General features: G+C 39.9%; 1 protein-coding gene across 10 annotated transcripts in view; it reads right to left on the bottom strand.

Moving 5' to 3' along the window:
* Window positions 1-21624, bottom strand: part of ASNS (asparagine synthetase (glutamine-hydrolyzing)) — a 145353-nt gene that overhangs the window by 80095 nt on the left and 43634 nt on the right. The window lies entirely within an intron of this gene.

Raw genomic sequence — 21624 nt, 5'->3', positions numbered from 1 at the left:
GAAGCCAGCAGGGGATGACCGGATATACTCCACTGACAAGACAGTCCAAACGCCAGAGAAAGCTCCCAGCAGGGCTCGCGGGAATTATGGAGAGGGTGAGCATAAATGGCCGACTCCCCAGTATCTTGAATCACAGGCACCAGCCTGCCTTGTCTGTGGAGTCAGATACAGACAGGTCTCCTTGGCAACCAAGGCACTTGCTCTGCAGGGCTCTGGGGCAGGCGTCTGCAAGCCTGGAAGGAGTGCTACTGCTCCTGCCTTTCCAGACACGTGTCGTCCCTTCATTGCTGTCATCGACTGCCTTCGGGTCACTCTCTGTCGTTGAGGAAAATCTGCCCCCACTCCAAAGCCTGAGAGATTTCAAGCCCTGTGAAGACAGCTGGGGAGCAGTTTCACTTCACAAGTCCTGAATCTCCCTGGCTGCATTGCACCTCAGCAACCCCCACCCCCACCCCAAGCAAAGAGTCCATCCTGGGTCTTACAATCCTAGAAATGCCCTAACACAGAAATTCTACACTGCAGCAGTCCACCTGCAGATCATCTCTTACCCTCTCCACTTTCTCTGCCTCATCCCTGCCCATACTTGTTTCCCCAAAATCTCGAATTCCTTCCTGGCAGGCTAGGTGGACCCTCTCCGCCTCTACTCTCCAGGACTCGGCTCCTTTGTTCTGAATTACCAGCTTCTGGCAAAACCACACCCATGATCTGTGCCATCAGCTGCCTTCTCTGAAGCTGACCTCTGAGCCTACTGCGGCATTCACCTAAGGGCACTCAGGGACTGACAGAATCCAGTGCTTTGCCCCCCAGCTGAGCCCTGAGCACTGTTTATCAGTCTTTCTAGCTGTGTTTGACAAACTTCTTCATCCTGTCTTCTCAGTGACTCTCGGGTAATTGCTTCACTTCCTACTTTATTCACAAAACGGACAACAGCAGCAACAGCACAATCCATGTCCTACCTTTTTCATGCATACACCCTTCAGACTGTTTGTCCAATTCCACCCGGGGCTCAGTGGGCAAGACCCCCCCCCCTCCAAACCACCCAGGGAGGGCTTGGCCCACATGCACCCTCTGGAAGTGGCATCACTGGTCTTCCTCCCGTTTTCCTGGACTTTCCACATCTGCTTCTCCACTGGCCCCTCCTCTCGTGTCTGCAGCCCTGCTCAGGTTCCTCTCAACCTGATGTTCCACCCTTTGACCCAGCAGGCCCCCTCTGGAGCTTGGTAGGGGAGAGCCCACAAGAAGCCTGTGTTGGTGAATAAAATTCCATTGGGATATCAATGTGCTCATTTGTTTATATATTGTCTACAAGTGCTTTTGCTCTACAACAGCAGAGTGGTTGAGTGGTTGTGAGAGAGATCATATGGCCCACGAAGCAAAAAATTTCTGCTCCATGTCCCTTAACAGAAAAAATTCTCTGTTCCTCCATACTCACCACCCACTTCCCTCCTCCCTACTCCTCCACCCACCACCACTGTGATCTTATTTCTGTGCCTTATCATCTTCTTAATCTTTCCTTACTCAGGTCATTCAGATGACTCATAATTTCCTAATCAAAAGGCAGGGGAGGGGCGCCTGGGTGGCTCAGTGGGTTAGGCCGCTGCCTTCGGCTCAGGTCATGATCTCAGGGTCCTGGGATTGAGTCCCGCATCGGGCTCTCTGCTCAGCAGGGAGCCTGCTTCCTCCTCTCTCTCTCTCTGCCTGCCTCTCTGCCTACTTCTGATCTCTCTCTGTCAAATAAATAAATAAAATCTTTAAAAAAAAAAAAAAAGGCAGGGGAGATGTTCTCATTTGTTTGTTTGTTTGTTTGTTTGTTTAAGATTTTACGTATGTATGTATGTATGTATTTGAGAGAAGGGGGAGGAGCCAAGGGAGAGGGACAAGGGCTGAGCCCCTCACGAGGCCTGATCCCAGGACTGAGATCATGATCACAGCCAAAGCCAACAGTCAGAGGCCTAACTGGCTGAGCCACCCAGGTGCCCCAGATTTTCTCATTCTTTATTCATTCCTCTGGCACATTGGACATTTGTCTGTCACACCCTTCTTGAAATTCTGCAGAAAGACCACAAACTCAAATGTCCAGAGAAGCCAGGCAGACCATGTCAATAAACGAAGCAGGCCACATTGAAATATGAGTATGTGGGAACCTGAAGAGCTTGTCCCCATAGCAAAGAGGCAGCCCCATGAACTCGTATAGATCCCATATACCCAGCTTTTCCATTGCTTCAAGGGAGGATAGAAATGCAGATTTTATGTGACCTCTCTCAACCCTAGAGTGTTGGCAACTATTTAAAAAAAATTATGAACCCTGATGAGTGAAACAAGACAAAATTTTTGACCAACCTGCCCTACAGGCTGTGGATTAGTCCTCTTGGATTCCAAGTGCATGATGGAATTTCCCCAGTTCTCTTGGAGAATCTCTGATTTTTGCTGCTAGAGGTTCTCTGTGAAACAAACCACTTCTGCCTTCCTGGGTGTTCACCCCCAGTCCATGGGGTTTTCATTTGCTACACAGTCACTCTAGGCAAAATCCCAAATTCATATCTCACTCTCTCACCTGTGCCCTTGCTTCTGACTCTTACTTCCAGTACCTGCTGGATCACTCCACCTGCAAATCCATGGACACTTCAACATCCGCATCAGCCCTCCACCATCCTTAACCCCTATCCCTACCCTCTGCCAAGACAACACCTATTTAAGACTCAGGATCACCCACCCATGAAACTGCCCTTCTTTCTATCTTTCCATGGAAGGATTGAGGTCCCTTTCTTTATGTCTTTTTTTTTTTTTTAAGACTTTATTTATTTATTTGACAGAGAAAGAGAGATCATAAGTAGGCAGAGAGGCAGGCAGAGAGAGAGGGGGAAGTAGGCTCCCTGCTCAGCAGAAAGCCCGATTCAGGGCTCCAGCCCAGGACCCTGAGATCATGACCTGAGCCAAAGGCAGAGGCTTAACCCACTGAGCCACCCAGGTGCCCCTCTTTATGTCTTTATAATATTTGATAACTATACTTTCTACAAAATATTATAATTATTTGTCTTTGTGTCTCTCTTAGCCCCCTAGAGTATGGCCTTTCAGTGGGCAGGGACTGTGTCTCATTAATCTCTATATTTCTACCTTTTAACAGAATACAGACATATAATAATTTCCTAATAAAGGTTTGGAAAATTAATATACACACAAATAAATAAGAGAAAGATGCACTAAAAATTAAACTGCCAAGTCTTCCATGTATACAGAACACTTACTTGCGTTATGTTTATTTTACAGTATCTTCAGTATATAAGCAGCATTAGTGTTAAGATTTTAGTATTTATCAGGAGAAGATGTAATTTTCTCTTATGATTGTTCAAAGCATTTGTTTTCATGTTATAGTAAAACTTTATTATGTCCAGCAATAAAAAATAGTAAAGTTTAATAAATGGAAGTCAATGAATAAAGTAGGATTTGCCAAATAAATATACCATTAGGCAAAACATAGCAAGGACACATATTTTTTAATACACGTGAGATTTACTGGGAGAATTTACTCCTGTACAGAACAGAAAAAGTAGTTTTTTGATCTTCAAATCTTGTCGTGTGGAATGATAGTTGACAATGAAACAAGTTTCTCTCAAGCAAATGGAGGCAGTGATTCAAGCTTTCCAGAGGCACTTCCAATGCCCTACCATGTACTTGGTTTTGTGGCATACTTTTAAGAATCCTATGAGCTTTATCTCTTGGGGGAAGCTCTGGGGGCACAGCAGGGTGAAAATGCTGAAGTAACATTAGTTTTATTTTTGTCCATGGTTAATTGCCTGGGACTCCGCATCATTATTACCACTTGCAGATTAAACATTAAGGTATAGTTCTCTTTTTGTACCAATAGGTGGCAGTATTGCTTTGGAACAAACAATATATATATATATTTTTTTTAAGACTTCTATATCTATGTTTTATCTTTATTTCATCCCAAGACTCTAGGCCTCAGAACGCCTGATATGAATAACAATAGAATAAATAAGACACAAACATGATATCTGAAGAAAACTGAAGAAGGTTTACCAATATCATCCCTTCATTCATAGTCTTGCTTTTGAAAGAAACGCTCACTAATTTCTCTCCCTCCAGGAAGGCTTCTTTCTTATCAGATAAACTTAGAGTGATGATTAAGGCATAAAAAATAGGTTCCATGTTGCAAGTGGTAAATTTGCTTCTCTTGAGAACCTCCAGATTCACTAGTTCTACTAATTCTACTAATCTACTCCCCAGCCTGGCAAGAAATCTACTCCAAGGGGCACCTGGGTGGCTCACCACCCACTTCCCTCCTCCCTACTCCTCCACCCACCACCACTGTGATCTTATTTCTGTGCCTTATCATCTTCTTAATCTTTCCTTACTCAGGTCATTCAGATGACTCATAATTTCCTAATCAAAAGGCAGGAGAGATGTTCTCATTTGTTTGTTTGTTTTTTTAAGATTTTACGTATGTATGTATGTATGTATTTGAGAGAAGGGGGAGGAGCCGAGGGAGAGGGACAAGGGCCTTCAGCTCAGGTCATGATCTCAGGGTCCTGGGGTTGAGCCCCGCATCCAGCTCTCTGCTCAGCTGGGAGCCTGCTTCCCCCCTCTCTCTCTCTCTGTCTGTCTCTCTGCCTACTTATGATCTTTGTCAAATAAACAAATAAAATCTTTAAAAAAAAAAAAAAAGAAAGAAAAAAGAATCTACTCCGAATATGTATTCACATAAGTCTCTTTCTTACATTGATTGTTAGCATAGCACTGGAGTCAGGCTGACCAACTTGTTGATTATCTCTTAATTATTTTAAAATTTATATATGTGCCCATGTAACCATCACACTGATTAAGATTAGAGTATTTCTAACATCTCAGAAGGCTCTCTATGCCCTCTTAATTTTTATAACTGGGAAAACACTTTATTTCTCAAATAGTGTGTTTAAAACAAAAACAAGCAAAACAACAAACTCATGAGGCAGAAAAATTGGGGAGAGGCATTGCCCTGCTTTATATGTCAAGTTAGGGTCTCTGTGTAGCCTTGAATGGGAACTCTGCAAAAAGATGCTTTTGCGGGGATGTGCTCAATGTAAGGCTGGGATAGAATGTACCAAGTTATAGTGAGGATGTGGAGTAACTGGAACTCTTGTGCATCAGCAACTGGAACTCTTGTGCATTATCTTGTTTGATAAACAGGTACAATCACTTAGGACAACCGTTCGGTAGTATCTACATATGCGTACCCTATGGCCCCAAACTGTACTATTTGTATGCAACAAACATACATTCACAAAAGACATCTACTAGAATGTTCTAAGAGCAAATGGCCATGGATGCACAACCAGATTGTGGTATATTCACACAATGTAACATATAGTCACAATACATAGAATGATATGAATGAATCTCACAAATATATCAGCGGAAGGAATCTAGATACAAAAGTGCATACATTATGATTCCACTTTTATGAAGTTCAAGATTAATGTATCCTTTGAAGTGTGGATTGTAGTTACTCTTGGGTAGGAGTAGTGATGGGAGAAAGATTTTTGGGGTGCTGGTAACATTCTGATTCTTGGCCACACAAGTGTGTTCAGCTTGTGAAACTTCTTCAACCTGTACACTTACATTTAGGTAAGTATGTTAAGTATGGAACGAAGTATATAAACTTCAATTAAACTTCAATTAATGTTTAAAAAAATTAAACTCTAGCCAAGGATAGATAAAAATCACTTCTATATGAAATGACAGATGAAGGAAATCCCATTCCCATTAGACCCTCAAAGATGGGCAAGCCCTCCTACACAGAGATGGAGAATGGCCATTCTATAAAAAAGCAATCTAAAAAACTGTGATAAGCAAAAGCATAGAATGTGGAAAGAGTAAGGAACACTTAGAAAGTGACAAAATCTCCCTCCCAGCAGCACGTCAAGAAACTTTGCTATAAAATAAATCAAAGTCTGTAAATACAAAACTTGTCTTTAGGACCAAAGAGTGTGTATATAAACCAAATAAGGAACATAAGATACAAATAGTCTCTATGGCCAGATCACCTTTTTTCTGAAGGAAAAAAAAAATCTATTGTTTTTCAACATATTAATTTATAAACAACAAAGTTTCCTTCACTAGTTTCTCAGCACTCCTGAGTCTTACTACTTTCAGTAGTTTGATGGTGGTCTTGATAACTACAGAAACTTGTAGTAATATCTACAATATCTAAAGTGATAAACCACCAGGGATCACCCCAGAAAATAACTGCAGCCCAATTTTGTTTTTGCGTACTACATGCTTTGACTGCACGTGCTGTCACCACATGCTGTGACTCTCCCTTGCCATACTAGCAACCAGGAAAGCACATCCTGCTTTTTGGCAAGAAATTAGAAATTGGGTATTGCATCATTGTATTTACCTATATAGGCTCAAATTGCAAAATGTTTGAAGAAAATGTAAAAGAGCAAAAGAGAATCAACTGGACATTGTCCAAGGTTCAAAAGGAAATAGGAAAACTTAAGTAGTTCATATCCTGTACAACTTCTAAGCAAAACACACCAAATGGTGTTTTGCATTAAGTGCAGCCTGTTGAAAATGCAAATATTGGCAGTGACACACATTCCAGGTAGTGGAAAATGTGAGGCACAAATATGTGTAGGGAATGTTCAGTGCCAGAACCCAATCCTGGTGAAGAGGAAGAATGGAAACCAGCTGTTGCCTCTTGGAACAGGAGGGGCAGCAGTGAGTAGGTCAAGTGAAATGAAGGGGCAGGAAGGATGTCGAGTTTGAAAGGTTCTTTATAGATTTTGGATACTAACCCTTTATCAGGTACATCATTTGCAAATATCATCTCCCATTCTGTAGGCTGCCTTTCAGTTTTGTTGACTGTTTCCTTTGCTGTACAGAAGATTTTTATCTTCATAGAAGTCCCAATAGTTCATTTTTGCTTTTGTTTCCCTTACTACAACCAAAAAACAAATAATCCAGTTAAAAAGTGGGCAGAAAACATGAATAGCCACTTCTCCAAAGAAAAAATCTAGGTGGCTAACAGACACATGAAAAGATGCTCAACATCACTCATCTTCAGCGAAATACAAATCAAAATCATGAGATACAAACTTATACCCCTCAGAATGACTAAAATTTAACAACACGGGAAGTAACAGATGTTGAAAAGAATGGGAAGAAAGGGGAGCTCTCTTGCACTGCTGGTGGGAATGCAAACTGGTGCAGCCATTCTGGAAAATGGTATGGAAATTCCTCAAAAAGTTAAAAATAAAACTACCCTGCAATCTAGCAATTGCACTACTGGTTATTTACTCAAAGGCTGCATTGAAGGGGTGCATGCACCCCAATGTTTGTAGCAGCACTATCAACAAGAGACAACTATGGAAAGAGCCCAAATGTCCATTGACTGATGAATAGATAAAGAAGATGTCATACACACACACACACACACACACACACACACGATGGAATATTACTCAGCTGTCAAAAAGAATGAAATCTTGCCATTTGCAATGATCTGGATGGGACTAGAGTATATTATGGCAAGTGAAATAAGTCAGTCAGAGAAAGACAAATACCATATGATTTCATTCATATGTGGAACTTAAGAAACAAAACAGATGAATTTATGGGAGGAGAGTATGAAGGGGAAAACAAACCATAGGAGACTCTTAGAGAACAAACAGAGGGTTGACACAGGAAGGTGGGTGAGGGATTGACTAGATGGTTGATGAGTATTAAGGAGAGTACTCGTCATGTGAGCACTGGCTATTGTATGTAAGTGATGAACCACTTAATTTTATTCCTGAAACAAAGATTGCACTGTATGTTAACTAATTCAAATTTAAATTAAAAGTTTGAAGGAAATAATGGGGGGCAGGAAGGGAATTGCTCATTTTAGGACAAAGGTCTTAGCTGAAGATCAGGATATTAGAAGCTTAAAAATACTGATCCTCGGCCCCTATCTCAGATTAAATTGTCTAGGGAGGGTCCCAGATATAGAGATTCTCCAGGTGATCCCAAGGAGTAGCAAAGTTTATGAACCTTGCAAAAGCGAAAAGGCAGTAGAGTCAGACCTGTGGGAAAAGTTCAGGTTGTATTACTTCCCTGACGAAACTAATTCTGCTACTCACTTACCCCACCCCTTTCTACCATGCCCCACCTCACCTCACCTTACCTCGCCCCACTCACACTCACCTTATAACCACAAACTGGGTTTTGACCTCTCTCAAGGTAGGTCCCTGGAAGTTTCATCTTTCCCTCCCTAACCCAGCACAACTTTCTCAATCAATCAATTAATCACCAAGTTATGTCTTTTTCTGCTTCTTAATTCTCAAATCTACCCTTTCTTCCCCATCTCTATAGTTTCTACTTTATTCTGGGCATTTGTTCAACAAATAACTATGAGTGCCTATTACTCTTTAGGTGTAGGTATGTATACTGTTTGGGTGAATAAAATAGACATCGCCCCTGCCCTGAAAGGCTTACTACAGACCATAACCAAGTAAGTGAAAAAGTTAATTTAAGATTATAAATGCAAGTACTGAGGAAGAAACAAGCCAGGTGTGGTGACGGAGACTAGGGAAGGTAGAGGGAATCTGACTGAACAGGGAGGGCAGGAAGGACTTCTAGGAGAATCACCTCATTTCCTTCTAAACTCTCAGCATCCTAAATAATCCCCAGCAGCCACTAGAGTGATTTTTGTAAAAGTCCAGACACTTTAATAAGACTCACAGCCTCTTGGAGACCTAGCTCCCTCCTGCCAACCCAGGCTCACATGCTGCTGGGCACCAGCAGCTTCTAGTGCCATCTTTCTTTCTTTTAATTTTATTTTATTATGTCCTGTTTGTCATCACACAGCATATCATTAGTTTTTGATGTAGTGTCCCACAATTCATTGTTTGCATATAATACCTAGTGCTCCTTGCAATACATACATGCCCTCCTTAATGCCTATCACTGGGTTAACCCATCCGCCTACCACCCTCTCCTCTGAAACCCTCAGTTTGTTTCCCAGAGTCCATCGTCTCTCATGGTTTGTCTCCCCCTATGATTCCACCTCCCTTCACAATCTCCTCCAGTTCCAACCATGTCAAAGCAAGTTGTAGGTATTGGTTCTTTCTGATGGCTGAGTAATACTTCACTGTATATATGAACCACATCTTCTAGTGCCATCTTTCAAAGCCAGCATATACACATTGCCCTGCCTCCAATGCCCTTTTCATGTCTTCCATCTGGCATATTCCTATTTCCCTTTCAGAACACATCTTATGTTGCCTCCTATGAGAAACCCCTCTCCCTTTTAGCTGGTCCTGGTAGGTCTTGGAGGAAAACATGGTGACTGACTGTCCCAGTTTGCTCATAAGTACAAAGCTAGTACTAAAGTACTAAAGACAACTTTTATCAACAAATTCCATATTTCTTTCACTTAATGAGCTCACAATTTTCTCCACACTGTTTTTAAAGTCATTGATACTATCTACATTGCATAGCTACTTAATACAAGGTCACATTACAAAACTTTGAAAAATACAGAAAAATGAAAAGAAAAAAGCCACTCAAATGCCATCTTTAACCACAATCACTATTAACCTCAGGTTGGTCTTCTTCCAGATATGGTCCCACACAAAGCCATCGTATACAAACGTATACATTTCTGTCACCAGGCTTACAGATATTGTGTGCAGACATTGTTCTCTCCTATACAGTTTCAAGCTTATGACCACAGTTTTCTTTTTACTCAGAAGAGACTACCCTTGTTCAGAATTCAAAATCTGGGGTTCATAGAGATGTGCTGGCTGGTTGTTTTGTTTTTGTTTTTGTTTGTTTCTTTACACTTCAACACTTACTTTAACAGGACATGCTGCTTTTGGACCATTTGCTCTATTCCTTTATTACATCCTCGGTTTATCAAGCCCTCTGTGATGAACCAGTCCAAGCCACTGCAGTCTTGTTCTGAGTAATTCCTCTCTGGGGTCCTCCATCCTTCTGCTCCAGAACGCGTTGGATGTCCTGTAGCCTGATGCCCAGCAATCATCCTGCCCCCAACCCTTTCTTAGCTCTCTCTCGTGGGTAAAATCCATCCTCAAGTAACTTTTTTTTTTTTAAGATTTTATTTATTTATTTGACAGATAGAGATCACAAGTAGGCAGAGAGGCAGGCAGAGAGAGGAGAAAGCAGGCTCCCTGCTGAGCAGAGAGCCCTATGCAAGGCTGCATCTCAGGACCCTGGGATCATGACCTGAGCCAAAGGCAGAGGCTTTAACCCACCGAGCCACCCAGGTGCCCCTCAAGTATCTTTTTTAAAAAAAGGTAACTTGGAGAAAAAAATTCTAATCCTTCAAGATTTGAAAATGTCCCCTTCCCCTCTCCACCCCCATTTCATTCATAGTTTGACTGAGCATATCAATCTAAATCTATTTTCCCCCGAATTTTGTTTTCCTTAGCATCTCATGAAGCTGATAAGAAGTTTGATGCAATTAATGGTAATTGTCCTTTGTAAATTTTCTGTTTTCTCTCTTACTCTCTTAGAGTTTAGGGTGTGGGAGTTGTGTTTATGTATGTAATTGTTGGGTAAAAGGAAATGTATATTTTACTGAGTCAGACAGAATAATGCTCCCATCCTCTTAAAGATGTCCATGCCCTAATCCTCAGAACCTATGAATATCTTCTCTTGCATAGCAAAAGGGACTTGGCAGACATGATTAATGTTATTGTCCTAGAGCTGGGGAGATTATTCTGGAATATCTGGGGGGGACCAACCTAATCACATCAGTCCTCAAAAGCAGAGTGCTTTTCTGACCAGGTCAGAGCTGGGACAGGAGGAGGAAGAGATGTGAAGTGTGAGAGAGACTTGAGCTTGGTCACTGCTGGCTTTGAAGGTGGAGGAAGGGGACCATGAGCCAAAGTTTGCAGGTGGACTCTAGGATCTGGATCTGCCCTCAGCTGACAGCCAGCGAGAAAAATGAGGAACTCGGATTAAACATCTGCAAGGAACTGAAGCTGCCAACAAGGGGAATAAACTAGAAACAGATTGTTCCTGAGAGCCTCCAGAAAGGGACACAGCCCTGATGAGGCCTCGATTTTAATCCAGTGAGACCCATATTAGAACTTAAGTTAACAAATGTGTGTGTGCGACCTTCAGAGCTTAAGTTAATAAATGTGTGTGTGTGTGTTTTAAATATGTATTGTTTAAATCCAGTGAAGTTTGTGGTAATTTGTTACAGCAGCAACAGAAAACCAATACATTTCTATTTTGATAAATGGTGCCAAAACTTGATCCTGACAGTCTGGATTTATTTATACATACACCAATAGTTGTTGAACAAACTTTCTCAAAACCTTCACTAACATGGGTTATTTTTAATATCTTAATTTTTCTAAGCTGATCCTGAAAAACATTTCATTTTTGTTTTCATTTGTAGTCCTCTACTGTTTTAAACAAGGGGGAACATCTTTTATATTTGTTAAACATGTTTTGTTTTGTTTGAAATTATACTGTCTTTTTTTTAGCTTTAGATTTCTAGCATTTCAGATTGTTATGACTATGTGTGTAGGGCGCCTGGGTGGCTCAGTGGGTTAAGCCTCTGCCTTCGGCTTATCTCTTTTTTGCTCTAGAAGCTACATTGCATTTTAAACCATTTGCAGAAATTGCTGGCTGCCCAACTCAAGGAATCCTGGTCTTGATCTGATCATATTGCTGCTGAGAATGAAGGACTACATGTCTTAGCTTTACTTGCAACTAGGTTTGACAAAAGTGATAAAAGCAAAATTATGGGAAGCCTGCTTAAAGATAGTTGCCACAGCTTGGAAGACCTTTTCTTTCTTTTGCTTGCCTTCCTTCCTTCCTTTTTTTCTACTTTCTCCTTCCAGCTTTACTTCTTTTTTGGACTGGGTTCAGGTGAGATGGTTACGGTTTCAGCAGCCATTTTGGACTATGAGGTGGTCTTGAGAATGGAAAACATATACTGGATGATAGAATGGGAAGAAATAGCCTGGTATTTCTGGTGACTCACTGAAGTCACCAAACCACCTTAGAAATACCAACTTGTTTTATATGAGTGAGACATTTCTATCTTGTCAATCTCTGATTCCTCTATGACTTTCTATTATATGATGCAGCCAAATCTTATCCTAATACAGAATCCTAGCACTGATCTACTATGCCTTTTATCTCTTATCTTTCCCATCTCTCTCTTTTGTTCTATTTTCTAGGTTTCTTGATTTCATCTTTAAAGCGTCTTATTTTTTTAATTTCTGCAATTATAATTTTTTAAAAGATTATTTATTTTAGAGAGGGAAAAAGAGAAAGAGCACAAGCTGAGGGACAGAGGGAGATGGAGAGAGAATCTCAAGCCAACTCTGTGCTGAGCTTGGAGCCCGATGTGCGGCTTGATCTCATGACCCCGAGGTCATAACCTGAGCTGAAACCAAGTCAGAGGCTCAACTGACTGAGGTACCCAGGCACCCCTGCAATTACGATTTTATTTTCCAAGAGTTTTTTTCTTTTTTCATAGCACATACTTCCTTATTTTATATATGCCATAACTTTTGCATCTCAGAAGCTATCAACTATTTTGAACTACCCCTCTGGTCTCTGAATTCCCTTCCCTTTCCTTCCTTCCTTCCTTCCTTCTTCCTCTCTTCCTTTCATTATTCTGTTGGCTTATCTTGGGTTTTCCTTTTCATATTGGAAACTTTCATCTGATATATATTAATTCTAGTTTCTGTTCACATTAAGCATGAGGCAATAATGGTACAAATTAATATCATATGCCTCCTGATAAGATGCACTGAGAAAAACACCTACTTGTGTGGTATTCTGCCAAAAATATATAACCTGAATTTAATCATGAGAAAATACCTGACAAACCAAGCTGAATTGCTACAACATAATTAAAGAGTAGTCACAAATATCAATATCATGAAACACAAATTGGTGTTTGGTGATCAGCCCCCATTGAAAAAGATTTTAAAAGATATGGATGGCAGCTGAATGCATCATGATCTGGTCTCCCCCCCCCCCCTAAAAAGAACATGTTAAAAAATAACTGGCAAAATCTGAATAAGATCTACAATTAGATAATAGTATTATGTCAATGTTAACTTTCTGATTTTGGTAATTTTTCTGTCATTATGTAAGAGTGTTTTAAAGAAATACACACTGAAGTATTTAAGTATTGTGTCTGTAAATAACTCTAAAATGGTTCAGTAAGAAATAAAATGTATACATATATAGGTCTACCTATCTGTTAAGAAAGAGAGAAAGGGATAAAGTAACTATGTTAAAATGTCAATATTACAAGAACTTAGGCATAGTGTATATAGAAATTCTCTGCACTTCTCCAACTCTTCTATAAATCTAAAATTATGCCAAAATTAGAATAGAATTGTGCCAAAATAAGAAAAAAAAAACTTTAAAGAAAGAGAGAGAGAGAGAACATGGCAATAGAAAGACTCTCTGGGAGCTGCATGTACACAGGCTGGTTGATGGTAGGCTTCAGCTGAGTTCACACAGGCATGTGACTCTGGGAACCCTTAAATGCCAGAATAAGAAGGCATCTACCCCAGGGTTGTTTTCTGTGCTCATCTGCTCTAGTTTTTTGTGGGCAATTTCTCAGGATTATTTAAACCTTCCAATTTTTGTCCTGGCCTAAAGGGCTATCTACAAATCCTTTCAGTCCAATGTCTTAGTCCCACCCCCTATTATATCTGCTGTGTTAAAGTTCTAGGGCCTGTCTGGGGCTCTACCAGACAGTCAGATCCATAGGTGTTCTTGTCTATGGCTTCCTCTACTCTGCTTCATCAAACAACACCCACTAATCTCTTTTTCATTTTCCAGGTATTTGTTGAAATCTTTAATTTGTTGAAAGTTTTATCTACCCATAAGCCCTCTCATTCCTTTCATTTGTGTTACTTTTGTTTTCATTTTTTATCTATTTTTATTCTTTTTTTTTAAGATTTTATTTATTTACTTGACAGACAGAGATCACAAGCAGGCAGAGAGGCAGGCAGAGAGAGAGGGGGAAGCAGGCTCCCCAATGACCTTGGGATTATGAAGGCAGAGGCTTTAACCCACTGAACTACCCAGGTGCCCCTATATATTTTTATTCTTGAGCATGTACTTCATCAGCCATACTAAACCAGAATTCTTTAGACAGTTTAATGTAAGTTTTAATCTGTAACTTATTACTCAAGGAACACATCCTTTTTCTACTTTTTTTTTTTTTTTGCATATCTGACAATCCATCAGTTTTTCAATATTCCATGTTATCATAAGCTTTCTCAGATCACTATAGGTCATATTGAATTTTTAGACCTTCATACTTTTTTTTTTTTTAAAGATTTTATTTATTTATTTGACAGAGAGAAATTACAAGTACACTGAGAGGCAGGCAGAGAGAGAGAGAAGGAAGCAGGCTCCCTGCTGAGCAGAGAGCCCGATGCGGGACTCGATCCCAGGACCCTGAGATCATGACCTGAGCCGAAGGCAGCGGCTTAACCCACTGAGCCACCCAGGCGCCCCAAGACCTTCATACTTTTTGTTATACTATTTATTTGGTCACTGGGTAAAGTTATATTATTTAATTATTTCATGTGTATTGTCTTCAACAGCTTCACTCTATAGATTTGGGCTCATCAAGGCCAACCTCAATTTCTTTCTTTCTTCATACTTTATCTGAATTAATGATATGCCCAGAAGATTGGGGTAGCAGAGCATATCACATACTACCTCTCCTTTTAATCCATAGGTTGATTAGAGGCCTTGGATTGGTGTGGCTTGACTAGAACAGATACCTAGACTAATCAGATCCCCTCCATTATGAGTTCAAATTACAAAATACAGAGATGGCTGCTGGTCAGGGATGGGCACTGAATTGGCAGTCACGTCAGCTTAGTTATTGAGGTAGACATTTGCAAACAAATGAAACTGATTTTCAGAGAGATGAAGTGGAAAAGAAGTGTGTGGAAAAGAAGCTGCAATTGTGTGAGAAAGAGAATTTATCTTGCTTCTGAACAGTTCTCTAGTTTGTGTGAGACTCAATCACACAGAATTCTCTGAAATATCTATAGCATTGAAACAAAATGTCCTAATAATGAAGCTAATTTGTGTGGGTATCTATTCCTTGCAACCAAAAAATAAAAAGCCTTAACTTTATTATATTCATTCCCTGGTTCTTGTTTTCAAAAACAGAAATAACTATTTGTTAACAAAGCTACTCATACAAATTAACACGTATATCAAATGGTACACAAATTAAAATGTCATAAGAATTAGGAGGGTTTGTTTTTAAATCCTCCAATAAAATGTGGGGTCTTTTCCCCTAATCCTTGACTCTTTTTAGTTAATTAATCTAATCCCACCACTAGAGTAAAAATTTTTTAGGGCTGAATTCAGTTTTGTTGTTTCAAGAGTCAAGGACTTAGGCATGAATTTTCCATTGTGAACTTTCCTATAAGATTTCCTGCCAACAGCACATTAAGGAAACCTAATGCTTCCTCTGCTCCCTTTATTTGTCCTTCATCTTTCTCCAGAAGCAGTAAGAAAAAAACTCAATGACTTCAATATGTTTCCACATTTGCTACTGTGAAATTATGTCTTACTCTAGCACTATGCTCTCTATGCATCTTGCCCTTTGAAGATACAATTTCTTCTTGTTTTTATATCAAATAGATCAGATATATCATGGGTTTTGGAGAATGAATGCACAGAGTTACAAAAATATTCAGCCAGAATAAAATTATTTAAACACCCTTAAACAAATTCTACTTTTAAAAGAGTTATAAAAGAGTTCTACATTACACCAGTTAGAATGGCAAAAATCGGCAAGGCAAGAAAGCACAAATGATGGAGAAGTTGTGGGGAAAGGTCAGCATTCTTACACTGTCTGTGGGAATGCAAATTGGTATAACCACTTCAGAAAACAGTCTGTAGTTTCCTCAAAAAATTAAAAATAGAGCTACCCTATGACCCAGCAATTGCACTACCGGGAATTTACCCCAAAGATACAGATGTAGTGAAAAGAAGGGCCATATACACCCCAATGTTCATAGCAGCAATGTCCACAATAGCCAAAATGTGGAAAGAGCCAAGATGCCCTTCAACAGATGAATGAATAAAGAAGATGTGGTCCATATACACAATGTAATATTACTCAGCCATCATCAGAGAGGATGAATCCCCAACTTTTGCGTCAACATGGATGGGACTGGAGGAGATTATGCTAAGTGAAATAAGTCAAACAGAAAAAGTCAATTATTATATGGTTTCACTTATTTGTGGAACATAAGGAATAGCACAGAGGACATTAGAAGAGGAAGGGAAAAATAAAGGGGGGAGAAATCGGAGTGGTAAATGAACCATGAGAGACTATGGACTCCAGGAAAAAAAACTGAGGGTATTAGAAGCAAGGAAGTTGGGGGGATGGATGAGCCTAGTGATGGGTATTAAGGAGGGTGTGGATTGCATGGAGCACTGAGTGTTATACACAAACAATGAATCATGGAACACTACATCAAAACTAATGATGTACTATATGGTGACTAACATAACGTAATAAAAAAAAAAAAAAAAAAAGGAGAGTTCTACAATAGTCATCTCAAGTGAGTTCCCAAATTCAGGGAACATGTTCTTTAATTTCTTCTACGTTCCCTCAAAAAAAAAAAAAAAAAAGATTCAGAACTATGTAACTTTCAGCTATCCAATTAATGTAGTTGAAGCAAATTATTTCAATTACCAGAAGCAAATTTTATTAAACTTTAGTGCCAAGTTTTAAAATGAAAATACATTTAAAACAAAGTTAGGAAATGACATTAAAATGTTTAAATTGCAAAAGTCAGCAGTTAAAAGTAATGTTCCAAAATAAGCACTGCCCATCTTCTGTGAATAAGCAGTTTATTTTGGCAAGTGTAGAAGTTTGTCTTGGGTGGATTCATAATGATCCTTGCCATTGCTGTTCTCTTCCAGACCAGTTAGAGGTTTACTTCTTATTCAGCTATCTGATTGCTTAGAGCTAAAACAAATATGTTTCATATCACCTTCAACATTTTTTTCCAATTTAAAATAGTTTGTTCATAAAAGAAAATTCTGAAAAAGTATAATAAAATTTGAAAAATAAATTATCTGAAGTTCTTCCATCCAAACAGATTCACTCTTAATATCTTCTTCTAGTCACTTTCTACTCATAAACCAAAGAAATATGTTAATTGCTTTTTGCATAGGATAATAAGCTAATCTGTATGACATGGTGAGAAATTTATGACCTAAATTGTAATGTACCATTTGTCCATGAATTCTCCCAGATTTATTTTTGTAAAAAGGTCGAAGTTGCCCTGCTGGGAGGAATGGTTTGCAGCCAAAGACATTATGTTCAGGTACATGAGTGTTGAAGGAGAAGGAAGCTTTCAAAAACATTGCTTCTCAAACTTCATGGTGCATAGGAATCATCTATTGTTCTTGTTAAAATGAATAGACAGTCAGCATTTTTAACAAGCTCCCAGGTGATGCAGGAGCTGCTAGTCCATGAACACACTTTTAGTAGCAAAATCCTAATATAACTTGAACATAAGAGAATTTTATGGAAGAAATTTTTACCTTCACACATCCATCTACCATTAAGCCACTGCCACATTTCTGACCCATTTCTGGGAAGACATGGGACTATTTTTCACACTTGGAAAGTTTGCCACAGGCTGAGGGTGGAGTATGGACTTATTGCAAAACAAGTGAAAATATTGAGCAACTATATTGAGTCTGTCCTCTGCAAAGGAAGCCTTGCAGAATTCACAATGTATCTGCTCATCTCTTCTACTTTGGTAGTGGTATCTATGACATCTGAGCACAGGGTTTCCTAGAATGAAGGCTACTTTTCCCCGCCTCCATTGAAGCTGAATGTGGTCATGTTACCAACTTTCCAGCCAATGGGATCTAAGTAGCAATATATGTGCAAGCCATGTTTTGGGGATGGCAATTAAGTTATTTTATTTGTCCTAGTTAGGATAAGCTGCAACCCAGGTACAGTCAGCTAAAAGTTTAACTGGAAGTGTATACCCCAGAGGTTGTCCCTGATGTTCCAGTCAAAAACCCCATAGCCTACAAATGACTAAGTGTTTCTGTCATCAATGTCTGAATCAACACCAGACTTGCTGCTTATGCTCTCAGTGAATTTCAGAAATGGGGTTTTAAGGGTGAGACATTAGCAATCTACTAACTAGTATAATGAATGCTAGAGAGGAACTCTCATTGGTTAATTTAAAGATATGTAAGATATACGATAGACTAAACTCTTACAGATACTTCCCACACTTGCATGAACAGAGTAAAAGAATCCAGTGAGGCCTGCAGCTGGAACCTTTAGGAATGGTGCCCGAGGTTTGATCTCTAATGATCCCGGATCAACCCTTTACTTTTAGGCTCAACTACATAGATAACAGATTCCTGCTCTGGAGTGTTGTCATGCCTTCCTTCATTGAAGTTTTCACTCTAGGTAAGACTGGAAATTGGAGGAGATTGGAATTGAGACTTCACTGAATTGAAAGACTGGATACTAAATTCTTATGGTTGCTCATAAATAAATGTTTTGTTAATAAATATTGGCTCTTGTGGAAGAATTTGTTCTGAGACTTATCACCTGGTGGCAAGGTTGGGGTAGCACTTTGAATCTACTGTTATCTACCAAAAAGACCCTAAGGACTGTGTGGGATCTAGTTGGCTGGTGTCAGCTCACAGTAAAGAGAAAGAGGGATAGAAGGAACTAGATATCCTGAAATCCATGGAGCAAACATAGAACTCTGGACTTCTCTCCTCCAGATGTGTTTTCATGTCAGAGAGAAAGTTATGTCCCAAGTTATGTCAAACATTATCACCTTACATTTTCTATTACTCACAGCAGAGCCTGTCCTGATACTCCTGGAAGCCCCAGTCACCATCCAAAGGAAAAACATTCCATGGAGAGTTTTTATGATTCCACCTCTCCTCCTCATTCTTATTCTCTTCTGTATTTAGGATTCTCTTCTACCACCACCTTCCTCCTCCCTCTACTTTCCCTCAATCCTTTCTAATCAGAAATAACTACTCTCCTAAGGAAGACTCATCTGTGATGTTGCTGCCCTGGTCCTCACCAAGGGTTGATCACTCACCCTGACTATTTCAAGGAAAAGAAGTTGCTAACCTAACTATTTCCCAGTGACAGGTATATCAGAAGTGAGACATTTTATCTTTAGACTTCACATCTTAGCATATATGATTTTAAAAATAAAAATGATCAATTGTTCAGGATCAAATATAATTCAAAGCTCATATAACATGCTATGGAACGTCTCAACCCAGGTACAGTCAGCTAAAACATTTTTCATCTATTTTCTTTATCTCATCCTTTACATTCATTTCATAGATTTTTTTTTTAAGTGGTTTTTTGGGGCACCTGGGTGGCTTAGTGGGTTAAAGCCTCTGCCTTCGGCTTGGGTCATGATCCCAGGGTCCTGGGATTGAGCCCCGCATCAGGCTCTCTGCTCAGTGGGGAGCCTGCTTCCCTTCCTCTCTCCCTGCCTGCCTCTCTGCCTACTTGTGATCCATCAAATAAATAAATAAATCTGAAAAAAAAGGCGGTTTTCAAGATTACAAATGCCTCAAGACTATATAACATTCATGATTCTTGACAGAATGCCTTTCAGGCTTATTATCATTCTTTATCCTACTCTTCATGCTTCCCTTCCCATTTCTTCAATAACATAGAAAATGGAACTAAATAAAGGGCTTCGTGTTCCTCACACCTCTCTTTTTGCACAGCAGAGTACCATAATTTCGATTTGGGGGGATTTCCTCTTCAGGCAAAGTGTGTGGTCCATGATGAAAGTGGTAGTCTGGGTGCCTAGGTGGCTCAGTTGGTTAAGCCTCTGCGGCTCAGGTCATGATCCCAGGGTCCTGTAATCGAGCCCGCCTCTGTTCCCTGCTCAGCAAATCTGTTTCTCCTTCTCCTTCCACCCCTCCCCCTGCTTGTGTTTCTACATGCACACATGCGCGTGCTCTCTTTTTCTCACTCTCAAATAGATAAATACAATCTTTAAAAAAAAAAAAAGAAAAAAGAAAAGAAGAGAAGAGAGAAGAAAGAAAAGAAAAGAAAGAAGGCAGTTGATGAAATGATCTAGCATATGCTCTAGAGTCAGTCTAAGTTCAAATTCTGGCACAAGCTATGTGTCCTTAGGCAGGTAACTTACTTTGTGCCTTAGTTTTCTCATTTAAGAAAATGGAAATAATAAAAAAACCCTCCCTTCCAAGATTGTTGTAAGAATTACACAACACAATCAACTTAAAGAGCTTAGTGTAGTGCCTGACATGCAGTAAACTTGTAATAGCATTCATTTATTCAACAGGGAATTACTTGCTGTGTGCTATAAGCAAAGTACTGCCTAACACTGTAGCGAATTGAAAGCTGAGAGAGAGTGGGTTCCTTCCCTTAAGAAACTTACAGTTTCATTGGAGAAATAAGACAGCAAAGTAGATTACCACCATAGAAATGGATATATGTCAAGATATTCCAAAAAATTATTTATTGCACTATCTTAAAGATAGTTGCAAACTCTCTGTTATTCCTGATGTCCAGTCTAGTTCCTTCCCTTTGAATTTCGGTTGGCCTTTGTAACTTTCTTAACTAACAATGCAACAGAAGTGATATTGCAGGCCTTTCACCCAGGTTGGCTTTAGAACACTTTCACTCTGAGGAAAGCAGCCTTCATACAAGAATGATGATTCTGTGGAAGCCCAAGATATCTAACTAGTGAATCTGCACAGACAGAGTGCGAGGTCTTGCTGTTTCAGCCATCCCAACCAGAATCAAACATGAATGAATCGGCTGTCCTGGCAGCATCTTGGCAGCCCCAGGAAATGTGATGTGGAGAAGAACCGAGAACACAGGTAAAAGCCACAACTGAGTCTGAAAATCTATGGTCCTGGGTCAAGCCATCCCAACCAACTAACTAGATAGGACTTTAGATAAGCCATGCAAACCATTCTTGCCACAGGTTACTTATTTCAAAAGGGTTTATGAGAGATAGTTGTATTTCTTATGTCTCTCTATGTGCTAGAATAAAAAAATACTATGTGCAGAAAAGAGCAAAGCAGTCCCGAGACTGCTAGCCTTAGGAAGGTTTTCTGACAAAATTGGCCCTGGGCTGACATCTGGGAGCTTGACTGTTCCCTACATTGGTATAAAACTTGCCCTAAAGGACCAGGGTGGCTCTCTGTGGCTAGACTGCTTCTACAAATAGTATGGTTTGTATTGAGCACCTGTTTTCCTTCTAGAAGTCTGCAGTTAGGGGTACGTGGTGAGCAAAGAATGCTTCTTTGACCACCCTTGATAAAAACCTTGAGCACTGCTCGTGAGCTGTCCCGGGAGACAACACTTTGCATGTGTTATCACTGCTCATTGCTGAAGGAGTTAAGCCACCCCACTGTAAGAAGACCCTTCAAACCTCGAACCTATGGTTGTCCCCAACTTCACCCTATGCACCTTTTTGGATTTTTTATTTTGTTCTGTATGTTCTCATGGTAGTAAATCTTAACCATGAGTACAAACAGATGCTGAGTTCTGTGAGACCCTTTCTATCAAATCACTGGACTGAGGGGGTGACCTTGGGG

The sequence above is a fragment of the Mustela nivalis genome (genome assembly GCF_964662115.1).
Source record: "Mustela nivalis genome assembly, chromosome: 12".
Taxonomy (NCBI): Eukaryota; Metazoa; Chordata; class Mammalia; order Carnivora; family Mustelidae; genus Mustela; species Mustela nivalis.
Note: the sequence above shows the minus strand (reverse complement) of the source record. Positions and strands in the feature narration are given on the sequence as shown.